The following is a 6,000-nucleotide window of genomic DNA, read 5'->3' as shown; positions in this document are numbered from 1 at the left end:
GGATTTTAATCAAATTTAATACATTAATATAAAGATTAAAACAATAATAAAATACGTCAAGAGGGATTGGGATAAAGTCAGTCATGAATAAACGTTATAGTTTAAAATTAACCCCCTGGATCAAAGCCCAACCCTTCAGTATTAACATCTTAAATTTTTTACAGACTATATAAAATTATGCTAATGTCTGCCGCTACTAAATTTGAGCACATAAAATAAAAAAGGATCAAATTAAAACAGACAAACAAACAACAACTATGTCTTCAATGTTCTTGTCCTCATCATCAGGTATCTTCTTACTAAACATTGAAGGGCTGAGCAGAACTTACATGACCATTGTGAGAAAAATCGAAGAATATCTGCAGCACATTTCCATTCTATATTCTCGTAACGGGAGATCCTTAAGGAAAAGGCTGCGTATCTTGCTGCAGATGCAATGAAAATTTTTCTCAGAGAGTGAGAGCTTATTCGACACTTAGAGGTGAGGCAGCTAGCTATTTATGCTTTAGTGCTAACTAAAGGAAAGCAGACAACCCTAGTTTCTGGGGTCGCCTTTACCTGCCCTTTGGGCATTCCAATTAGAATGAAGGCAAACGAGTACTGGCGATGGTAGTCGCTCAAAGTAAAAAGATCAATATTCAAATCGAAGAAATATCGAAGACTGGATAATGCTGGGTATATTGCAAATGCATGGAGGACTGAGTTAAAATTCTTTCCACAGTCCTTACAGGGAGAGTTGAAGTAAATACAACCCGTCGAAATTTGGAACTGAGACGTAAATTTCCTATCTTCCTTGACAAAAGTAAGGGACTCCATTATTACCTTTTCCCATTTTTGCGGAAGGTCAAGAAGATCAATATAAGTTTGAGAAATTTTCTTTGCATTATGTTCTAAGGAGTCTGAAGAAACATCTTTAAATGCCAAGGTATAGGGATTTATGGAAATTAGCTGCTTTTAGCATAGGGGTAATAAAATTTTCCAGACTTAACCCTTGAATCTTGTATTGTAACCATATCATGAATAGTAAAAATTTCTTTGGAAGGAGCCTCAATCTCGAGACTAATTGGGCTATCAAAAGGTCCAAAGAGGGCCTTTTAAAAAAAACTGACGAATAATGTCCGCAGAAGAAGCCGAGTCATGCGTCATAGAAGCTTTCCACGAAATTCTTTGGAAGGCAGCCCAGGAAGGATATATGTTAAACAGAATAAAATTAGATAAATCGGTTCCCATCATAATGTATTCAAAGATTTTACTATTAGAAATAGCAGAACGCCATTCTTTTGCTGAATTATAGGATAAATCAATTATAATCTTCCTGTATATTTTAGGTAGAACATGACCTAACAGCCCTTCCCGAGTCGTCTCCATAGCCTTTTTAGAGCCTAAATATAACTTCGGTAAAATAACTTCTGTAACCACTCTTCTTCAGCTTTGATCGCCCAATTGGCCAATCTTGGCAACGCGGTAGCTAAATAAAGCACTGAAGGAACCAACTTTACGTTGTACAAGTCAACACGCGTCTGCAAGTTCAATCTCTTCCATTCAGATATCCTAAGGTATATAATAAACCTTTCTAAATAGTTTTTATTTGAAACAGACTCTCCATGTCTTTCCCCATCAATTCCACAAACCTTAATATTATCTTTAACCGAACACCTCTAAATTTCAGAATTAAAGGAACAAATATAATATTCTTTTTTTCAAGCTTTTATTACAATTATTTTATTCTAGTGAATAAAATGTCAAAGTATTGGGTGAGTAGCTACGCAGAGTAAGCTCATGAAAAACGGAGATTAATACTAAGGATTTGTTAAAGAATTATCCTCTACATTATTAAAGCTAAATTTTAATGTTTGTCGACGCCTAATAACTCCGGACAATGTCGGGTTATACTGGTAGCAATTATATAAGTAAAAAAGATATATAAATCTCTTAACCACATGACTGCGTCACTATTATAAGCTATATAAACAAACTATTATGAAGCAAACAACGCCATATCCCATTACTCGAGGTTATGTGGTATTATCTCAAATATTTAAAATTCAACTCTTTGCTAATCCTTTGACACGGTTATATATGAGAAGTGTCTGCAGGGGGCTGTAGCTCCCCCAAAATGGAGAAATTTAGAAAAATTACTTTAATAATTAGCCTCCCAAAAAAAAAAAAATCATTTTATGGATTTTTTTTTCTAACAAATTTTTTTCCATTTTTTTCAATTGAAGTAAAAAAAAAAAATATTTAAAGAATATCTTAGTGCACGTCACTCATTGGCCCTTTATTAGGAACTTGAACGTTGATCTAATTATTATTATTTTTTTTTTTTTTTGATAAGATAATTATTTTATTCTCTGTATATTAATTTCATATATCGATACATTCCAAAAAACACTCAGCAACTTCGTCACAAAATAATATTAGTCAATTAATATAAAAATAGTGACACTCCCTTGTTATGCTTGGTTCAAACAAAAAAAAAAAAAATAGGTATGGGTCAATGAAAAAAGATTGTAACATCTTAACAAAAATCTGCTGAATAATGAAATTAAAAAACAAACCTATTAGACAATTTCATTTCCCTTCATATTGAACCTCTCCAGCCCTTTGTGAGATCTTAATAAGAGTCTGTCCAGACTAGTAGGTATGCAAGAGTTCTTAATTCTATCGGCGTAGAGAATAAATAGCACCTATGTTATTAAGTATTATTTTGAAGTGAAATCCATATTTATTTGGTGACATTGCAAGCCAATCCCAAATCCTTATATCTGAATTGTAGTATTTCCTCAAAACCTCAGTGGTCATGTGCACAATGTTAACCACACTTGGACAATCCCAAAATAGATGTCTTGAAGTCTCTAAACTGGAATTAGATAATGTTCTGTCTCCTTCTGTATCTTGAACTCTCGATTTATTTGTAATAAGGGCGGAAGAGGCCATCCTGTAGTGAAACCACTTTTCTTTTGAGTCCATGAAAGGGTTGCAAAATACTTTTTGAAAGTTTTTCAATGCATCTTCCGACCGTGTACAACCTAATTGGATGAAGCGCTTGCGCATCAAAATCAGCCGGGGAACACACAGTTTGGCGTTCGGTGGCTTTTTTGGTTTATACACCAAATACTAATTAATTATGATAACAGCTTTTGAAAAAAAGAAAGAAAAAGAAACATTGTTTAGGTTACCATTTAAAAAAAAAAACTTGCACGCTAAAAAGTCCATATGACTTATAACTAAGGGTGATAATTTTTGTAAGAATAGAAAAGCATTGTGACATTTTCAAATCTATTATTTCAATAATCTGTATATAAAATTTATAGTTATTAGTTATATGATTCCAATTGTTTAATTTTGTATATTTAACATAAATATATGATGGTATATTTTTTAGTATGTAGATTAAATTTAATTAAAGCCTTCTTTTTTAACCTTTGAACTTCAAATATATTTCGAAATACTCTACTTTGTCGTTTCATTAGCTATTATTCTGAGAATAAGGTTCATAATGAATTACAATTTCATGGAGTGTGACGTTTTCAAATCTACTGTAACGGATAAAAAACGTCAAAGTTAATAATTATACGTTGTATATCTTCATTAAACATTTGCTAATAAATACTTTCGTTATACCCTCAAAAATCATAATAAAGCAGGCAGATGATAATCACATCAGTATTTTAAACAATGATACCATATGTCCTTTTTTCCCCCTTCTCCTTGCACGTGTTTTTCTCTACAATATTATCAACTTTACTTATAACCCAATATATAAATCCTTGGGAAATCCACAGTGTTACTATTCGTCTTTTTACGAATATATGGCCTTTATATATATGTCTTAAGAATGAAAGAATATTGAATTTACAACTCTATATATAGGAGTTGAAGTTTATTGATATACCCGGGGATGATTATTCGTTTCGTAGACATTAAGTTATCATTTTTATTTCCATGTCAGTAATGGAGTTTCCTCTTATGCATTATGATTGATTAATTTGATTTATTTTGAACAAAAAAATGTGAGTAAATTACACCTTGTATCAATTTTATTGAGTCAAAAATTTCTACAGCAGATATAGTAATATATTTATTTATCCATAATATATAGGAGGGTCTTCTGAAAAGTTTCGGACCTAAGAAATATTCAATACATTTTTCTAAATATTATGTTTATTTTATAACAAATTCTCCATGTAACCTTACATATTTATATCTGCGATGTTCCCATCTCTGTAATCCATCCAAATAGTATTCAGTATTTATTTCTGGAAGATAAGTGTTCACAAGACACTTTTTGTTTTCGGTTTAATTACTCCTAGGTTTGATTGACTTAAACGCGTCAAATTTTAACACAACAAGCCTTAATGTGTCTCCCATTCTATTACTCTATTTAAAGTTTTTACTTTTCAAAATAAATATTTAATGTTAGTTTGCTACTCAATTATGTCCATTTTTACAAAAACACCCACATCAACTCACTCAAACGACTGTTGCATAACACTTACATGTCCAAAAGGGCTGAACTTTTGGTGAGTAACGATCAACAGATGCTAGATATATGGGATTACAGAGATGAAAAGGGAAAGAGGTGTCATATATCTCCTATTCTGATTCGTCTAAAGTTTGTATTTGTGCTATTTTCATCTCTTGCGCAGTTTATTGTTATCAAAGATAACATCTCACATCTCTTTTAAGATCTATTATAAAATCTATTCAATTTATCTTAATTTAATGTTGATGATTGATGTGTTTTGCTTTGAGCGAAAGAGTGTGAAACCCAGACTTTAACTTCAGGCTCTACTCCCCATAAATGATTTCCTTTCCAATGAACAAAATTTCGAAGAAAGTTGTGAATTAGCAATACTAGACGTGCCAAATATTATCGTACTTGTTTCAGGTTCACTTTTGGAAGATAATATGTTTCGTCCACGAACTTTAGAAGGATGATGGCTATTGACATACGATTCAGTGCTAACTCTTTCCGGTTACATGAATCGTTGAAAACTTTCATAAAATACAAGTATAGTTGAAATATAAATTACAAGAGATACATTCAACCTATACTGTATGTCATTCATACTCCAAGAACTTTTCATATTCAGTCAATCAAGATTGTGAATAAGACGTTTTTACAAATCAACAATGAGAGCAATATAACTTTGATGAATTGATGGTTGAATAAAAGTATTTGTCGTTGCGATACAAAAGGATTAACAAAATCCCTCGGAATTAGGTACAAATTATATATTTTGATTCTGTTTGAATAAAGTTTTTTTCTGAGAAAAGATTCCAGAACTTGCACCAAATCTTTTAAATATTTTTTGATTAATCAGAATAAAATATAACGTAATGGAAATATATCTTTTATTTAAAGAACAGGAGCATGAAGAAGTAATTTATATCCATTAATGAATAAATTATTTAACATCTTATCTAAATAAGAGTGAGGGCATACATTACTAACTATAACGAAGGCAGACTATCCTTATTAATTTGTTATAAACTGAATTCAGTAATGACAAATTCATAAATTGTTAGTCAGTAAATATTTTTAATAGCTTATTCATCATTAAAAATTGTACGATGCATAACTATTGTATAAATCAATCAATTATTATGGATTCCAATCGGACACATTGTTTCCAAACAAATGAATCCACTCCTCAAAAATGAGAATAAAATATATCGTATAATACAGAGATCCCATTTCAGTTTACATCCATGAAAATAACTTATTCCGAACAAAATAAATAAAGCATAATGTAAGTACAAGTAGATATTTTAGTAATCCATTTATAGATCCTTGATTATTTTATAAAACGTAGAGCGAGTTTGATGATATCAATAGATTTATTCGAATACCCCAAATTGGTTTGGATAAAAAAAATGTTTGTTAAAATTATTTTTAATCATTCATCTGACAGTGGGTGTTGTTTACCTTTGTCTTCTAGTTACGCATATGCTTAATAAAAGCTATTCACTGTACCATAGCTATAAAGAAGTGTC

The sequence above is a fragment of the Lepeophtheirus salmonis genome, chromosome Z (genome assembly GCF_016086655.4).
Source record: "Lepeophtheirus salmonis chromosome Z, UVic_Lsal_1.4, whole genome shotgun sequence".
Lineage (NCBI taxonomy): Eukaryota > Metazoa > Arthropoda > Copepoda > Siphonostomatoida > Caligidae > Lepeophtheirus > Lepeophtheirus salmonis.
Note: the sequence above shows the minus strand (reverse complement) of the source record.